The sequence below is a fragment of the Hippopotamus amphibius genome, chromosome 2, assembly GCF_030028045.1.
Source record: "Hippopotamus amphibius kiboko isolate mHipAmp2 chromosome 2, mHipAmp2.hap2, whole genome shotgun sequence".
NCBI lineage: Eukaryota > Metazoa > Chordata > Mammalia > Artiodactyla > Hippopotamidae > Hippopotamus > Hippopotamus amphibius.
Window position 1 is genome coordinate 100,976,295 of NC_080187.1, and position 19,397 is coordinate 100,995,691.

General features: G+C 38.5%; 1 protein-coding gene across 4 annotated transcripts in view; it reads right to left on the minus strand.

Moving 5' to 3' along the window:
- Nucleotides 1-18,827, minus strand: part of KANK1 (KN motif and ankyrin repeat domains 1) — a 121,758-nt gene extending 102,931 nt beyond the window's left edge. For all 4 annotated transcript variants that reach the window (XM_057720143.1, XM_057720144.1, XM_057720145.1 and 1 more), the window contains exon 1: nucleotides 18,703-18,827. The gene's annotated coding sequence lies outside the window, so the exon portion shown is untranslated. The remainder of the gene's footprint in view (nucleotides 1-18,702) is intronic.
- Between the last annotated feature and the right edge of the window lie 570 nt (nucleotides 18,828-19,397).

Genomic DNA, 19,397 nt, shown 5'->3' on the forward strand with positions numbered 1-19,397 from the left:
ACCGGGTAGTCACCAACTTACAGAACCACAGTGCACAGCATTATGGGTACAGTGGCTTCCTTGAGGATGCTGTTCATTTCATCATATTCCAAAGCACGAAGGGAGAGTGGGCCACCAGGGAGGTCTCCTTCCCTATCCCCTTCTTTGCCCTGTAACTATGCTCAACATCACAAGCTGGACCAACCCATTCACTTCCTGGGTAAATCTGATTGTGCCTTTTTTTTTTAAAATTCAGAATATTCTTACAGCATATCATTCACAGCCATTCATTTGTTTGGTCTCCCCACCTCTCCAGCTGCAGAGAAGGGGTGGGTGTGTGTGTGTGTGTGTGTGTGTGTGTGTGTGTAATATATATTTTTATTTCCCAGTGTTTATGTTCTTTCCTAGTGTTTATGTTCTTTCACTTCTTATGCCTTTGCCCAGGCTGATTACCTTGCCTACCATAGGAGGGCTTCACTTGTTTTCCTCCCACTCTTTAAAACCTAGTGTAGACATTTCCCCCTCCAGGAAGCCTTCCCTGATTCCTGCCCCCTGACCCCAGGGATAAATGTCCCTTCCCTGTGCCTTCATAGTACCCTATGCACAACTTCAAAGGGCTTAACATAGTGTTGAGGTTTTGTTTTCATTGTTTATTTTGGTTCTTTCTTCAATTAATCCATTAGCTTCTTTGGGGGATGGAGTCTTCTATTTCTTTATTCTAGCACTGACTCATTTAGCATATAACAACTACCTAAAAGTCCTTGATCCATGCATAAGTGAGCTAGAGTTTGCTTATACATATGATGTTGATAACCTCCTGTATTTTATGCAAAATGGCATATTTAAATGCCTCCCTTTCATCACTTGGAAATCAGATATTATCTCCCTCATAAGACTGGCCTATAGAATCACTGACAGGGAAGATGAAAAAGTGACTGATAAATAGGAGGCGTTAAACCTCTAGTCACATACTTTCTATATCTAGCATCTCTTCGACAATATCTTCACCATAGACTTGTAGTACATACTCTTCCCAAAACATATTTAAGACACATCCTTATAGCAAGATATTTTGTGGTGAAATGTATTTTAGACTCTTCAGCAGATGGACTTGATGTGCTGCAGCCACAATACTCTGAAACTGCTCACTTCACTGCTTGGAGTTCAACTTTCCCATATTTGCCCTTCTCCCTGCTACTCATTCTTTAAGACCCTGAATCAAATGCCACTCTTCCATGGAGACCTCCTTGATCACACGCGACAGAAAGCATCCCTCATTCCTCTGGTCTCCTACAGCGCTCTGTGCCTCATCCGTCTTTGTATCTGTCATCCGTCACAGTATCTGATGTCATGCACGCATACGAGCACATACAGCAGATGCTCAACAACTACCATAGCAAGAATGGTCCTTTACAGTCTTCAGTATTTATAATAGAGAAAGACTAGAAACAGACTAAATATTCAACATCAGGGGGATGGCTTAGCAAGAACACGGCACATAACAAAATAGGATATTATGTTCCTTAAAAAAATGACTGTTATATGACTTCTATCCATTTAAGAAAACATGCATATAAAATAATGCTGTGTGGAAAGAATACACAAACAGAATAAGAACTGTGGCCCAATTTTTAAAAATTGATGAAGGCATGTTTATCAGGCAATTTGAAGTTAAATAAACTTGACCTTAATTCACAATTTTTTAGCTTACATTCATAGTATATCACATGGCACTCATCTTAAATTCTCTTGCATTTAACATGTAGCCAGAGTAGACTTACCACCTTAGAAATCATCAGAAAGCATCCCTAAGGAATCCTAAGTGCTTTAACATTGTTTCAAGTCCAAATTCTCAACAGACTTTAGAGAAGCTTTACTTGCTATTCCATACCTGCTTTGAAACATACCCTATTTGAAACCATCAAACCAAGTCATACAAAAAGCTAACTCAAAGCTGACCCTTGGGTGTGTTAAGAGCAAGGGATTCAGTGAGTAGCAGTGTTAGGCCAAACCACAGAGAGCAAACAAACCAAAGAAAGAAGGATGAGAACCAAAAGAGGGTGGGGGAAGGTTTCTGTCATTCTATCACTGACCGTTATCTGGGGCCTTCCCCTCCCAGGGCTGCATGCAGCAAGGAAGGCAGGACTCACTCTGCTTCCACGCACGCCTTAATTTCTCACTGCGCTGGGTCTAATGTTCTAAATGTTCTAAAACAAGGAAATTCTAATGACAAGAGATGTTCCATATCGTCATGTATTTGACTTCAGGGAATCAGACTTCAGTGTGTTCTACTTATGCCAATTCTTTCCAAATTTTTAAGAGTCTGCAAGTGGCACATATTCTATTTTAACAATCATTTTCCTGCTATTTCATTTTTTAGTCACTTCCTTAGGTGTCACTTAAAATACAAGACAGTAATAAGATACTTCCCATCAGCAATAAAAAAAAACAGACCAGGACTAACTTCTCACCAATGCGGCAGTGTCTTCAACAGTTGGTTAGTACAATGAAAAGAACTTTCTCCGAAAGATTAGTTGTAAGTGGGTGGTTCTGTTATCCGCCTCAGATGCACATACAGTAAACACAAAATGCTCTGACAATTTCCATCTCCTGGTGTAAGCATCACTGACATGAAAGTCACATGATTTCTTTATACACAAACCCAATAGCCAAATAGAGTCTTTCAGTGTTTATTGGTGACTGCTATGTTTACAACATCCTCCATTTCTTTCCTCCTAAGAAGGAAACTTTCAAACTATTTAAGCTGGATAGCTCCTTTACATCCCAAATCATCCATCTCAGCAAAACCCTTTTATATCTTAAGCCCAACATGTACGACCCTACTTGTCCAGAACCTGTGAGGCAGGTTTTTAATTATACGCCAGATGAAAATCCATCCTCCTCCTTTTCTCAAGACTGCCTTCTTCCAAAGGAAGATCTCATCATGAGCCCAGCATCATCAGAAGTTCACACCTTAGTGACTTAGGAAGGATAAATGTAAGTGGAGCTGGAGTTAGGGTTTTTTATTTATCCAAGGGAAGTTCTCAGTTGCATCATTCTGCCAGGCTTCCTGAACCCAAACTCTGTACAACATTGCTGGATGCAGGGTGAAGCCTGACTCATATTTATAGTCTACACACTGTCATGTTTAGTGCTTCACTTTCTCTGCCATTAAATCCAATACTCTTCCAGCCTGAAGTTGTAGTCTACTCATAGGAAAGAAAGAAAGTATAAGAGAAAAGTTATATTCAGGTTCAAGAAAAGGCATGATTGAACCATCTGGGAGCAATATACCTTTCCTCATTTCTAGTATTTTATAGCTAGAAACCAAAGGTCTGACAATAGCTAAGCCAAAAGTAAAAAAAAAAAAAAAAAAAAAAAACCTAACGTTAAAAAATCATTTAAAAAATACTCTGAAGTATCTTAAAATTTAAAAATACTTTGAAGGAAAGGCAATCCTAAAGACAGTCTCATCTTTACTGACATGAAGACAGCCACAGTATTTACTATGTGGTATAAGCAATGAACTCAGACAAAATTCAGGCAGTTCTCTGGCTCATTACCTGTGCAATCCTGGATAAGTCATTTAACCTTCCAAGCACTGGGTTCCATTTCTAAAAAATTAGGAGGTTTCCATTAGGATTAAACGCAATGGTATTTACACACTGCCCAACACAACCTCTGGCACATAGTGCCCATTTGATCAATGATTTTTATTAGCAGCAGCAGCATTATCTACCATGTCTCCAGGCAGGAGATGGAATAAAGAACCCGAATAATCACACAACACTTGTTTGGTGCTTCAAATATTACCTCTAACTTTTATCTTAAACACTAATGCATATGAACTGGTAGCCCAAGCCAAGATTCTACAGGATGAGAAGGCTTCTTGCTGAAATCAAGGGCCACTGACACTCCACCTGCCTCCTCAACCACGACTTAATGTAAAACAAAAATCAAGCAAGGTAAATATAAAACAATTCTGGAAACTTTAAAAGAGAAAAATTTAAACAAGTGCATTTGTTCTTTTTCATTAAAAATAGGACACACATCAATACTAACATAATAAGTAAAGTATTTCTCTGTTCTAGACAAGGGAAAGGTAAAGATGATGATGACTGATGTAGGAACTACTAAGAGTGAAAAAAATACTAAATGTTAATGTGGTATCTCTCCACATAACTAGACTTACAGGCACCAGGAACAAGTCTTACTCTACTAACCTTTAAATTGGGTGCAAGACACACAAGCTATTCTTAGTAAATTCTTTTGGCTGAGTGATCATACAATGATTACTTATCAAAGCTACTTCAAGCTCACTTATTGCTGCAAAGATAATTTACACATTTAAATGTGAGAGCTAGCCAGGCGTATTTTCAAAACCTTACAACACCAGGCTTTATTTACCAGCTGGGGATTGTACCATATTGTACCTAATCCCACTCCCAAATTAAAGTGTCCCAGAAGTGGGAAGACTATGAAAATTTTTTACAAAATGCCAAAGCCAAGAGGAAAACATCTCTGAAAAAACTCATCTTTTAAAATTCTGATTTAAACCTGCTTCTTGTTGAAAAGGGACAAGAGACAGGGGGTAAGACCCAAGAATGAGTTTTGAAACAGATCAAAATACTTAGGAAGATCATTATCACTGCAGATGATACGATTTGTAACTATTACAATCCCAGTCATCACACACAAAACATGCCTTGAATTCATGCTTTGTTTTCACAGAAACTGCTAGCCAAAAGAGTTGAGATATAATAACAGAAATATAAAAAATTACAGAGGCAAAAAGTCACAATGGACTCTCATCTAGGCAAGATCTATTTTGCAAGAATTAAAAGCAGTAGTCAAAAGAAATTACATTGGCACTCCAAGGAAAAGAGGCCCTCAAGGCTTATAACTAATAAAAATATTTTACCAATGTCCTCTGTAAGAATTCATAAGTAAAATTATAAGGATGTAAATAATTTATCAAAAGTTTTGTGCCATAGAATTAAGCAAAAATTATTTTATTACAGGATGATCAGTTTGTAGTTAAACACTGAGTAAAACGCTCTAATAAGAACACTTCAGGTAGTATTTACCTGCTATAACTAACAGAAGACCAAAAGTTGTTCTGATTACTATAAATATGGAATAGACTGAAAAATGAGAGTCAAAAATCCACGAGAGGGGCAATGAAAGAATGTTAGGGATGTCTGGATGCTAGCACTAGCAGTTGAACGTAAAAGTAGTTTTCCACAAAAAACTGAACCCATTCCATTTATAGCCATAATACCTACTTGTCCACAGGCCTACGTGCACTAATTTTAACAACCCACTATTAAGTGGCCTGATCAAAATGACTTTACATTAAAATGACTTACTGCCCACCAGTGTCAAGAGTAAGTTTCGGACCTGCTGCACCCAGGCTCACAGGGAAGAGTCCACTTTAAAACTGATGGAAGACAGACGCAATGTCACCCCAGTTGCAATGTGCATACCTAACATAGGTTATCGTTTCTAAACACCATACTGCAATAAAAGGACACAGGCTCCTTGAAGGAGTGACTGATTCCAGAGCTAAGAAAATACAAGATGAGCCTGGAATATCTGGAGATGCCACAAAGTAAGGAAGTACTTGAAAAAGTTTAGAAACATGTCAAAAGAACATTAGGGCCAATCTAAAGGAACCTCCAATGGCCAAAGCTGGAACAATCTGAGCAACAAAACAATGATTATACTGCATTATAATCCACAGAATAAAATTGGATTATAATCCACAGAATAAAATAATTATCCATGAGTCCATGCTGAGATACACACACACAGACACAGACAGCTCTTCCTTAGAGAAGAGTTTCAATAAATAAATAACCGCATATGTAACAAAGGAGATAAAATCACTATTAGGCAAATAGTAAAGTAATAATTACTGTAGGCAAGACCTACCAATGGATGCTAAAATCGGTGGTCAAAAGCTTGAAGAGAAACAGGGTATTTGCATAGTCTCAAAATATCTCCCCCCCAAGATATTTATTAATTACAAAGGAAATAATAGTCACTTTATAGTGACAAGAGATACTACCTGAATCAAATGATTAAGGTTAGCATCAGCAGTAATAAGAGAAACTGACATCATGTAACCACTTGTCAAAAACCACAATCACTTTTGTGGTATTCTTCCCCCAAATGTACATATAACCTCAAAGTAAACATCAGAATACCTCAGAGTTATTGAAGAAAATAACTGACCAGAACTGCTCAAAAGTAGCAAGATCATGAAAGACAAGGAAAGACTGAGGAACTGTCACAAATCATACGAATCTAAAGAGACAGAGCAACTAAACACAATGTGGATCTGGAAACAGAAAAAGGACATTAGTAGAAAACTGAATGTAATGCTAATAAGGTCTGTAGTTGAGCTAAAAGTATCATATTAATTTAAATTTCCTGATACTGATAAGAAAACTATGGTTATGTAAGATGTTAACATTAGGGAAATCTGGCTGAAGGTATATATGAACTCTGTATTATTTTTCGCAACTTTTCTCCAAGTCTAAAATTATTTCAAAATAGAAAGCTAAAAAAAAAACCAGATGGATGAGGAAAGCAACTGTGGTTATCCTTATTCCTCACTTCCATTTGGCTTTCTTTACTTTGCGCATTTTATGAAAGCATCTTCCTCTGCTTTATTTAGTTAACCATGGACAAGCACAGAAAGGTGTGAGCTGAGACTCAGACACAAAGGATATCACAGTGACCTCCCCCCCCAATGAATATGGTCTGCTTTCTGGAGTTTAGCTAAGCTTTTCGGTTAGTCCTGAACAAAATAAAGTCCTTAACTTTAGAACATGTTAGCAAATTCCCAAACGTCTTTCTTGGATGGTGCTAATCAAGAAAACACTGGGTGTTCACAGAATCTGTCAACCAGCAAAAGATCTTTTGGCATAAAACCCAAAGCTATTTAAGAATGACTGTCAGCAATGGGTGGGGGGAAAATGAAAGATATGTCAGAGTGAGGTGGGGTATACAAAAGGCAAGAGAGGAAAGAGGCACCTATGTGCTACTAGTTGCTTCCTCACCTGACAACAGTAAATTGGACTAAAGATGCATTTTAAAACACCTTGTTTACATAGCTCACAAACATAACCAAAAGGATTTTATTCACATCCTATTTAGATTACTACGTATGTTACTACATTATGTGGGAATAAAAAGGGTTAGTTACACTCTTTTCTCTTTTTTTTCCAAGCATTTAATTACTCATTGTGATGTTCTCAGATAACAGTGCGTAGCATCTATGCCCATAGTAGACAGGCACATAAAGACAAAAACAAGATTTCTTACTGTCCATCAAAAGATAATATTTTGCAAATTTTTCACTTAAGCAATTTCACTTACAGGAATTTACCTTAGAGACATACTTACAGAATATATTGGTGAAGGTACAAGATTGTTAATTGCTGCAATGTTTGTAACAGAAAAAAACTGAAAACACACTAAATGTTCATTAAAAGAAAATTTTTAAACAAAACAGTACATTTGTACAAAAGGGTAGTCTGCAGCATTTAAGAGGAATAAGATCTAAGATCCAGTAATCAATCTAGATGTACTGACAAAGAAAGTACTCATAATCTATAATTAAGTAAAAATAAGTTGAAATGTAGACAAAGTATATGAGTCTACCCAAAGGAAGATAGTGTATTTGTACATATATGTACAGAAAATAGATGGAAGGATATATATCAAACTTAAGAGGAGCCACTCTAGGAAACATCTGGAGAGTGGGGTTCTTAACTAATTTTTAAAATAACCAGAAGAGATTATTTTTTTTAACTTCAAATTTTTTAAAAAGTAAAATAATGTATAAGCGGGTGTGTCTATACACCAAGAATGTACAATCTGAAAAATAAAAGGAACAATAAGTGTTGGCAAGGATGTGGAGAAATTGGAACCTTTAAGCATTGCTGGCGGGAATATAAATGGTTCATCTGCTATGGCAAACAGGTTGGCAGTTTCTCAAAAAAGTTAAATAGAATTACCATATGACCCAGCAATTCTACCTCTAGGTATATACTCCCCAAAAGTGAAAACACGGACTCAAGTATTTATGCATCCATGTTCAAAGCAGTGTTATTCACGATAACCAAAAGGTGGAAAACGCAAATGTCCATCAGTGGATGAATGGATAAACAAATTGTGGCATATTCAAGTGACAGAATATATTAATCCGCCATTGGATGGCTGGCACATGCTGCAACACAGATGAACCCCAAAAACATGCTAAGTGAAAAAAGCCAGACACAAAAGGTCACATAGCGCATGATTCCATTTACATGAAATATCCAGAAGAGGAAATTAACAGAGGCAGAAAGCATACACGTGGTTGCCGGGGCAGTGGGAGGAGGCAACAGGGAGTTACTGCTCACTGGGTACAGGGCTATCTCTTGAGGTGACGAGGTGGCTGCTGAACAACACAATGTGATAAATGCCACTGAATTGTGCATTTTTAAATCATTCATTTTTTGTTATGTGAGGTTCATCTCATTAACAATAAATACAACTTTAAAAATAATACATAGGTAAGACCAAAACACCCACGGGCACTGAGTTACTTCACCCCAGAAGAGTGAGACCGATACCAGGGTGGACAGGCATCTGCCGCATCCAGATGCCTCTCTGTGGAACACTCTAGATAAAGGCCGTCACCAGGGGAAAAGAAAACCTACCAAAAACCAGGGACGGTAAGCAAGCACTGTCCCCGGGACAGCAGAATCACCCACTGCCTGAGACACAGCCTCGTTCAGCTTAGGATCAGGGCTGAGAGGACAGATGGCCCTGGCTGCCTTCAGTCTCCTTTCTCTCCAAACTTAATCTACCGCAATGAACATCTAAGGAAGAGCCATCCTCCCTTACAGGTGAGAAAACTGAACCATGGCTCATACACAGGACCCTGGGTAGGAACCTGGAAAAGACCTACTGATTTGGTATAAAAGCTGCGTGTTACCATTTTACCAAGCTCTAGAAATTAGCATTTCTTCTGTTCTCTCAGCACAAATCTTCTCACTAGTAATCCATTTGGAAAGACACCCTAAACAGCAGTAAAATCACTTTGCAGTTGATTCTCTGGTTCTTCTTTTTGTGGTGAGACGTCCCCTTCAGAGTGCTTTCACAGCAACAGAAAAAGCACTGCCCTTTTAGTTACTTGCTTTCTGGGTCACATAAATTAACTCTTAGTTAATCCTTCTCAACAGGCACCAACTATTGCATTTTACTTTAAGCTATTTGCTTTGGCCATTTCACTGTGATTATTAGGAAAAGAGAACTTCAAATCAAAAGGCACCTTTTCAAAACTTCTTAAAATCAAACTGTTTCTGGTAATAAGAAAGAGTGATATGAAGAACGTTTATAACTTTGTCAATTCTCTTAATTGGAATAAATAGGCCATCATTAACACAAAGTGGCTAAATCAAAAGGATTTCTTTTATATGTTAGGGGAGGCTGGAATAAGAGTGACAGAGAATCTTAACGCTCCAGATTTTTACGTTCAGTTTCTTCAAAATTTTCCTCATTTTACGTGTCATTATTAAACATTACTAATGCTATTTCTAAAATTATAGAAACTGACAGTTAAAACCCCACTCAATATATTTGAATATTCAAAATATCTACACTTATAGATATGAGTTAATTCTCTAATTCAGTTCATTGTACCTTAAGATATTTTACAAAATATAAACTATCTCAAGCTTATTAACAATTTAAGATTCTAAAGTGTTTCTGCTTCTCTTTAATCCTTGGCAGGACTGGTTGCCATCCTTTCATCAAGAGTTCCTGAAATGAGAACTCTATATTAAGGTGGAGGATTTAGAGACTTACAAAGTCAAAAAGAAATCATAACTCCTACATTTTTAATCATCCATCCTCCTGGTGTATGATTTACCCCATAATTCCCACAAGAAAATGAAGAAAGTTTTGAAGAATGAGTTATTCTCAATGTAAATCTACAGTCAGCCTCTGTCAATCATGTTAACCTTTTCCCCTGGTTAGCCATTCTCCACCTCCTGCCAGAAAACTACACCACTATTTAATTGCTTTGTGACTTCACATTTTATTAAGAGGCAGAAAAACATAAAGAGCTAAAACAAGAAGATAAGCCCATTGCCGTAAATTGTCCCCTTAAGCAATGCAACTTGCCTCTCTAGCGTAATAAGGTGGGTACTGTGAAAAACCCCGACAAGTGAAATTCTGCATAAGTCCGGAGCCCCCATCACTTACAGAAACCCTTACAGTTCTCTGGACTGCAGTGCCATAGATCAGAACCTGGGGCAGTCAAATGCATGCTTTCAAATGACAGTGTGAAGGGCATAGCCCGGTGAGTCACTTTGCTCTCTACCCTACTTCGCCCCAAATTTATCTTTTATTCTCATGGACCAAAAAAAAGGGGTGAGGGCAGAAGAAAATGAAGAGACAAAGTTGTGAAAAGTTTTGCCACCTGACAGCACACCACCTGCCATCCTGTTTCCCTGGAAATCAAACTACTTGTTACATAACCTAGTGAAACATTTAGCTAAATGCTCATCTTCATGAACTTGGAAGCATTTTCTCCTTTCCCACTCTACTGGCTTCACTTATAAGTCTCCATTTCTTCCTCTATAGTGAGATGGAAATCATTATCAGATTATACCACATTCCTGAATGTGCCCGAGGCCCTGCCCTCTGGAAGATTACATCCAGTGATTCCCACAAACTAAGTAGGGCTTGGAGTTTAAAGCCCTGGGAAAATATCAATTAGTAACTTCTCTAAGATGCTGCCAGCTAGAAAACAAAGGCCTCAAGTGTTTTTAAAGTCCAGTGATGTGTATAAGAAAGTGGATTTAAGACATTGTTCAGAAAAAGCATGCAAGTATATGAGTGTAGTGTGTGTGTGTGTGTGTAAACATCTAATATATTTACTAAGCATAAAAAGTCTGAAAAGGTATACAATGAACTCAGCAGTGGTTATATTAAGGGGTGGGATCAGCAGGTGGGATGTAAGAGTCATCTTTTCTGTATGCATGTTTTATGGCTTGAGTAAGTGACAATGGATGTGTATTATTTTTATAATTAATTTTAAAAGCTAAAATATGGAAAAGAATGGTGACTAATCTTTCGAAACCAAAAATCAAAATACATGTTCTGCCAAAGCATTTTCATTCCTCATCTAAATGCAAGAGGCAGTTAAGAAAAAGTAATTTAGTCACTGGAAAGTTGAAGTTTCCAGGTTTCAATAATTTTTTTTAAGGCAGACAAAATATCTAAAACAAGACTGTCAAAATTTCTAGCAGGTTTCATAGCATTAGGCATTGAGCAAATAGAACAAGTCCCTAAATTGGTAACATTACGTCTTCCTTCCTCTAGGAAGCTAGACTATGGTGGGTGACCCCAGGAGCATCTTTCCTGACACCAGGCCAGCATGCTCACGAGGAATTTGGCTCAAGTCAATGAACAGTTTCTGCATTTACTTTTTGCGAAAGGACTACCCAAGGAGAGAAAAACAAATGAAAGAATCAAAAAACAACAGAGTCTCTAAGGATTGTAGTTTGGGTTGCAGCTCTCTTTAAAAGAATTACAAAAAGTGCAACTGGCTACTCATTAGGGAAAAAAATTAATTTTCATTAGTATTTCAAGTCATACTTCAAACTAAGTTTCATACAGATGAAATATTTTAAAATGTGAAACAAACCCATAAAACTACAATAAGAAAATATAGGTAGATTTCTATGCAAACTTGTGGTTAGAGATGCTGCTATTCGTTCATTCTACAAACACTATGTGCTAAGCTTTAGAGACCTAGCCGTGGACCACACAGACACAACCCCTGTCTCTATGGAGTTATAGCCTAGAGGGAGAAACAGGGAAAAGAAAAGAAATTTAAAATAACTGCATATTGATACACATTCAAAGGGGAAAAAAACAAACAAACCCAAGATTATGAGATAGAGAATACTAGAGGGAAAGACCAATGCTGGACAGGAAGGCACCGTGTCTGAGGTGAAATTTAAGGTAAAGCCAGAAGAATGAGGACTATGATAACAGCTAACCACTCACCTGCACTCTGTGAACAGGGTAGTTTTCTAAGGGCTGTGCATGAATTAACCCACTGAATCCTCTCAACAAGGTGAGTTAGGTACTATTACGACGTTGATTCCCACGTTACAGGTGACGAAGAGGTAAAGTAACTTGCCCAAGGAAGCAGAGCTAGTGAACAGGGAAGCCAGGTGAACCCAAGCATCCTGCTCCAGAGCTCTCCCTTGGGAACTGGCTCTCTGGATGAGGCGTCGGCCATAGGAAAGGTGCATAAGCGTAAATGTGTGTGCGTGTGTGTGCGCACAAAAACACATGGTCCAAGCAAAGGAACAGCACCTGTAGAATTCTGGGGGCGGAAAAGAGGCTGACATGTTCCATGAATTGAAAAGAGGCCAGTGGGGCTGGAACAAAGAGTGCGAGTGACAGAGGTGAGGTCAGAGAGCAGGCAAAGCTGGATCGTGCCAGGCTCTGCACGCCATGGTAAGGAGAATGCCATGACCGGCTTAGGCAGGGGTGTGCCAAGATGTGATTATACTTGAAAGAGATCACTCTGCTATGTGAAGAACAGACTTCTAATTAGTCCATGTGGGGCCACAGAAAAAAGACTCAACTACCTAAATTACATATTTACTTACTTTTAATAACACTGTACAGGGACTTTCCTGGTTGCACAGTGGTTAAGAATCCGCCTGCCAATGCAGGGGACATGGGTTCAAGCCCTGGTCCAGGAAGATCCCACATGCTGCAGAACAACTAAGCCCGTGCACCACAACTACTGAGCCTGCACTCTAGAGCCCACGTGCCATAACTACTCAAGCCTGTGTGCCTAGAGCCTGTGCTCCACAACAAGAGAAGCCACCGCAATGAGAAGCCCGCACACTGCAATGAAGAGTAGCCCCCACTCACTGCAACTAGAGAAAGCCCTCGTGCAGCAACGAAGAAACAACACAGCCAAAAAATAAATAAAAATAAAATTAAAAAATAAAGTAAAAACACTGTACAAAACTTAAAGGCAAAGGAGATAAAGATCTATAACATTTTTATAATAAAAGATAATTGATAATAAAAACACTCGTGCAAATCAGTAACAAAAAAGAAGCAAACCTCCCTTTGGAGAAATGGGCAAAGGACATGAACAGAATATTCACAAAAGAAGAAATATAAATGGCTCATAAACATATGATAAATGTTCACTTGTGCATAAAACTGGATAAAGTTTTTTAAATTCTATGATCTAATGCTAAGAAGAGCGTGGGAAAAGAAAACACTTGCATACTGTCAGTAGGACTGTAAACTGGTTGTCTTTCAGGTAATGTAGATCACAAACCTCTTTCCTTATTTTATATTAAGAATAATTGAGAGTAGCCTCAAAATTATAGTTAGGAGGATATGCATTGATATACACGTCTAGAGGGAGATCTGTTAAGTACACATATTCCTAAACTTGACTTTTTATCTATCTTTCATAACTATATGACAGGGAGAGAAGTTTACAACATGTCAATTGAGAAAAGTAGGTTGCATTTTTATATTTAAAAATCTTATTTAAGCATATACACATAGGAAAACTTCTGGAAGAATATTAACAGCAGTGATTTAATCGCGGTAAGACTGTGCACTTTCTTTTTTAAAATTTTATTATTAATTTTTTACACAAGTTTCAAAGGTTACGCTCCATTTACAGTTACTACAAAATATTGGCTATATTCCCCATGTTGTACAGTACATCCTTGTAGCCTATACTACACCCAACAGTTTGTACCTCCCACCCCCTCCACCTATATATTGCCCCTCCTCCTGCCACTAGTAACCCCAAGTTTGTCCTCTTTATCTGTGAGTCTGCTTCTTCTTTGTTATATTCACAAGTTTGTTGTACTCTTTAGATTCCGCATATAAATGATATGATATAGTATTTGTCTTTCTCATTTCACTAAGCATTAAGCCCTCCAAATCCATCCATGTTGCTACAAATGGCAAAATTTCATTCTTTTTTATGGCTGAGTAGTATTCCATCATATATATATACCACATCTTCTTTATTCATTCATCTGTTGATGGACACTTAGGTCACGTCTATATTTGGGCAACTGTAAATAATGCTGCTATGAACACTGGGGTGCATGTATCTTTTTTGAATTTGTGTTTTTATTTTTTTTTGGATATACACCCATGAGTGGAATTGCTAGGTCATACAGGTTCTACTTTTTAGTTTTTTGAGAAACCTCCACACTGTTTTCCACAATGGCTGCACCAATTTACATTCCCACAAACCGTGTAAGAGCATTCCCTTTTCTCCACATCCTCACCACCATTTGTTATTTGTGTTCTTTTTGACAACAGCCATTCTGACAGGTGTGAGGTGATATGTCATTGTGGTTTTGATTTGCATTTCCTTGAGGATTAGCGATGCTGGGCATCTTTTCATGTGCCTGTTGGCCATCTGCATTTCCTCTACGGAAAACTGTCTATTCAGTCCCTCTGCCCATTTTTTAATCATGTTTTTTGTTTTTTTGATGTTAAGTCGTATGAGCTGTTTATGTATGTTGGATATTAATCCTTTATCAGTCATATCATTTGCAAATATCTTCTCCCATTCAGTAAGTTGGCTTTTCATTTTGTCAATGGTTTCCTTTGCTGTGCAAAAGCTTTTAAGTTTAGTTAGGTCCCATTTGTTTATTTGTGCTTTTATTTCTTTTACTTTAGGAGACAGATCCAAAAAGATATTGCTGCGATTTATGTTGAAGAGTATTCTGTGTTTTCCTCTTGGAATTTTATAGTATCCAATCTTACATTTAAGTCTTTAATCCACATTGAGTTTATTTTTTTATATGGTATTAGAGAATGCTCAGATTTCATCCTTTTACATGTAGCTGTCCAGTTTTCCCAGCACCACTTACTGAAAAGACTGTCTTTTCTCCATTGTATATTCTTGCCTCTTGTGTCATAGATTAGTTGACCATAAATGTGTGGGTTCATTTCTGGGCTCTCCAGAATTGTGCATTTTCAACAGTTTTTTAAAAAATATTTATTTATTTATTTATCTATTTATTTATTTATTTTGGCTGCACCGGGTCCCAGTTGTGACACACGGTATCTTTGAGTTGCAGCATGTGTACTCTTAGTTGCAGCACACAAACTCCTAGTTGCAGCAGGCATGAGGGATCCAGTTCCTCAACCAGGGATTGAACCTGGGCCCCCTGCATTGGGAGCACAGAGTCCCACTCACTGGACCACCAGGGAAATCCCTCAACAGGTTCTTTTAGTTTATCTATATATCTTTCATTTATCTACTACCTATATTACTTTTAATATTAAATGAAGTAGCCAAGCAAAAAAAATGCCTAGATCATCATAAAATAAAAATATAGAAATGCTGAACTGTCTTGTAAAGGAGGTCAGAGAGAGGAGACTCAGAGTAGACTGCAGTTGAATCAGAAAATGGTATGGCAGAAAGGAACACATCTATCTAGGCTAACTCCTCATTTCATATATTAAGAAATTAATCTCCTACTTCACCTACCTGATTATAAACACAGTCCCTAACAAAGCTTTCTAAACTGAACTAGTGCTTCTTATTTCTCCACTGATTAAAACACACTACACTAAGGACAAGTGTATACAAATATTATCACTGCAGTACTTAACTTCTGAGCAAAGGGTACCCTAGGACAAGAGCACAGCCTGACAGCCACTGTGGTATTTGGAAACAAGAGGATTATTGTAAAGTGTGGTTTCCTCTCATTCCATAGACAACTAAGGAATTTTCCTTTCCTCATGTTGACCTGGTGCCTGTCTTACCCTCAGCTCACAAAGAAACATCCTTGTCTGGCAAGTATACATTCTCAGCACCCTTAGAGCAGACCTGCTGCGGTCCCAGAGACTGCCAAGTTGGTGCCCAAGCATTATCTGGGTCCTGTCTCTTGTGCTGCAAAGATTTTTGGCAGCCCTAATTCCCTGGCCCACTTCACACCTTGGCTATTCTAAGTAGTTCCTCTTTCTCAAATCAAAAACGCCAAAGCCACTATGCTTACTCTCAACAAATACTTTCTTCTTTATTTAAGAGGTATATTTAGGCCATCATCTTGAGCCTTCTCAAATATTCCTTTCTACCTCCAATCACCTCAGTCTCTATCCTCCATCTCTTCCTTCCCACCTCCCCGCTTGCTGCAAAGAAGGAACCCACCTCCAATTCCTCAGCCAGCCCTGTGGGTGCTTCAGTCCTGGCCCCTTCAATTTCCCTCTCTGTTCCTGATCTCACTCTCTCCCTCTCCCTGTTTCCTTTCCTCCTCCCTCCCCACTGGGTCCCGTCTTCCTTTCAATATGTCCAAGTTCCTTATCCCAACTCTGCTGCCACCCCCCTCCCCGGTGGCATCCCTCTTGGCTCCTTCCTTTTCTGGTACCTTTCTACACCTGGGTATCTACACCTGCACCTCTTCAGTCTATCATTATGTCGTGAAGCATCAAGAGTAAGGATTTACTGTCGGAAGGCCTAGAGTACACACTCAGCTCTGCCAGTGACCGTTTCCATGACCTCAAGTGAACAAGTCACTTAATTCCTCCAAGTCGATTTCCTCCTCTGTAAAACGAGGTTAATGATACCTGCTCCACCTCCCTCACAGTTATGCTGTGAGGATCAAGCGAAATAATGGGTGTGAAAGTGCTCTGTGAGCTTATAAAGCTCTTTAATACCCTAGTTATTCCTGTTACCACGCTTCCCTCAGTATCCTGACCTTGCATCATCAGCGAAGGCAGGGGTGCTTATTCGTGATCTTCAGGCTGCTCACAGCGCTAACATGTAATAACACAATGTCAACACCTGCCGTTTCTACTGTGAATTACTAATTTGGTAATAATCGTATTTAACTTAAAACAAATATAGTTTACCTTGAACAACGCGGGAGTCGGGGTGCCAACCCTCCATGCAGGCTATAGTCAGCCCTCCAACCATGTCCAGCTTTCTCAGTATTCAGGGTTCCACGTCCACAGATTCAACCAACCACAGAGTGTGTAGTACTGTGGTATTGACTACTGAAAAAATCTATGCATAAGTGGACCCATGCAGTCCAAACCCATGTAGTTCAAGGGTCAGCTGCATACCAGCTATGGTTTTTTAATTATATAAGCATGGACTTCTGGAAGACAATACAAGTGGCCAACAATTACTGAGCATGTACCAGGAGTTGTGCACTTGTTCTAGGATACTTTACATCAACTATCACCTAGCACCACCACTGGAGAGGGCTTTATTATTATTTTCACTTTATTGATGGGGAAACTGAGGCAGAGCAGTACTGCCACGATTTGAACCCAGGCATCTAGCTCTAGAGCCCATGTTCCTACCCACTGTCCTGAAACTCCTTTGGTAACAAAGTGAGGTCTGCAGTGGAGAGAGAGAAACCAGTCAGGAGGCTACAGCTCTAGAAGATTAGAGGCAAGAAGATGGACCTGACCAAGGACAATGGACTCCCTTAAAAAGGCAAACAAAATTATTCAATTGCCAACTACCAATACTGTTGAGGGCTGAAGGTGATCAGGCACTTCCATATTCTGCTAGTGGGAATATAAACTGGTACAACCTTTTGAGAAGGCAATTAGTAGAATGCATCAAACACCTGAAGGATATATTCTCACACTGTGGCGGATTCAGCAGTGCCACTTGCAGCAATCTGCCCTAAAGAGATAATCATGGTTGTACACAAAAGGTGTTATTACAACGTTGTTTCTAAAACTAAATCAAGAAAAATAAATACACGTCCAACAAAAGGAGATGGGGTAGAGAAACCATTGCATACCCATATAAATGAACACTGTGTAGTCATGTAAAATGATGCTGTGAGAAAAAAAAAGGTATAAGCCCTTTGTCAAGGAAAAGAAGTATGTAAAAAAGCCTGCTGGGGTGGGCTTTGGCATCTGACTGGTTCAAGTTCTGAGTGGGTTTACCAGCTATGTGAACTTGGGCAAGTTATTTAATTTTTCTGAGCCTCAATTTTCTTATGTGCAGATGGGAATAAGAAAAACACCAACCTTACAGAGTTGTGAGAGTTAATAAATTAATGTATGTAAAGTGGCTGGTACAGAGCCTGGCATGGATCAAGCATGTGATGTATGTTTCTCACTTGCAAAAATACAGCAAGTCAACACATATGACACACACAGCCTATTATAAATATTTGTGAAAACAAATACTATACACACTGCAGCAAAATGTTATCACTGGTTATCTTTGGAAGTGAAATAACAGATTTTTTTCTTTTAAATTCTCTGTATTTTCTAAATTTTCTTTACTTGAATAAAGCCAGCAATATATTAATACCTAAGTATCTTCATTATTTCAAGTTGCCTTAATAATAAAATACTCCTTTCAACCTATTAGGTTTCTCTAGTATAATCCAGTCTATGCATATTGTGTTTAAGGAAACTGGGTACTTTTATTGATTTGATCTGAAGAGTAATAAATTATCCCCTTTATTCTTCAAACAGCTTGCTCATATTTCATTATATAAAAGTCTTTTCTGCACTCATATATTTGAAGATTAAGAGCATTCTGAAGGGATTATTAGAGCATAAAAGGTAAAAGAAAACAATAGATTAATGTCTCTTAAAAAGCAAAGTTAAAGAAGAAAAACATGACAACTTCATGATAGTTATATGGAAAAAAGTATACCTTACCTCAGTTTGTAAGGCCAGAAATTACTGCAATAAATATCTCAGCTCCATGGACAATTTCCTAGTGTGGTCCAAAGATGGAAGTAATTCAATAGTTCGGCAGTCCACCCAGTACACTGACAATCATTCTGAAAGAAATAAGTCTCATTAAGGGAAATGTGATGGGGCAATATCCTTTCCAACAGGAGAGGGGAATCAATTACTAGAGACAGCTATGCCGTTTATTATGGTTGGGGGTGGAAGGGGCAGGCCAGAATACAAAAGAATCTAGGATATCACGCAAACATGAGTCTCCTTTGCTTTAGGCAAAAGCTAGTCACTAGCTCTTGGGGTGTCTCACCACCAGTTCAAAGAAAAGGGCTGGTTCCTCACAGCCTTTCACCTCCACTTCCATTACTGCTCTCCATGCATCCATCCATATGTACGTAAGTCAGCTCATGAATACCATCAATTTTTATACTTGCTACCTTTGTCATTTCAGAATCAGACCAGCCCATAAGGAATACATGGCTTTTCTCTGAAAAGTAGCTCCACTGAGGATTTTCTTTGTAAGTGGTAGTTCCCCTGGATAAAATTTTGGGATTGTTTTCATGTCACCCCTCTCCTTCATCGCTCATTCCAACAACAGTCCACTGCTACTTTCCCTTGAATGTTCTACTGCTCTCTGCATTTTTTTTCACTCCTACACCTCCACTAGT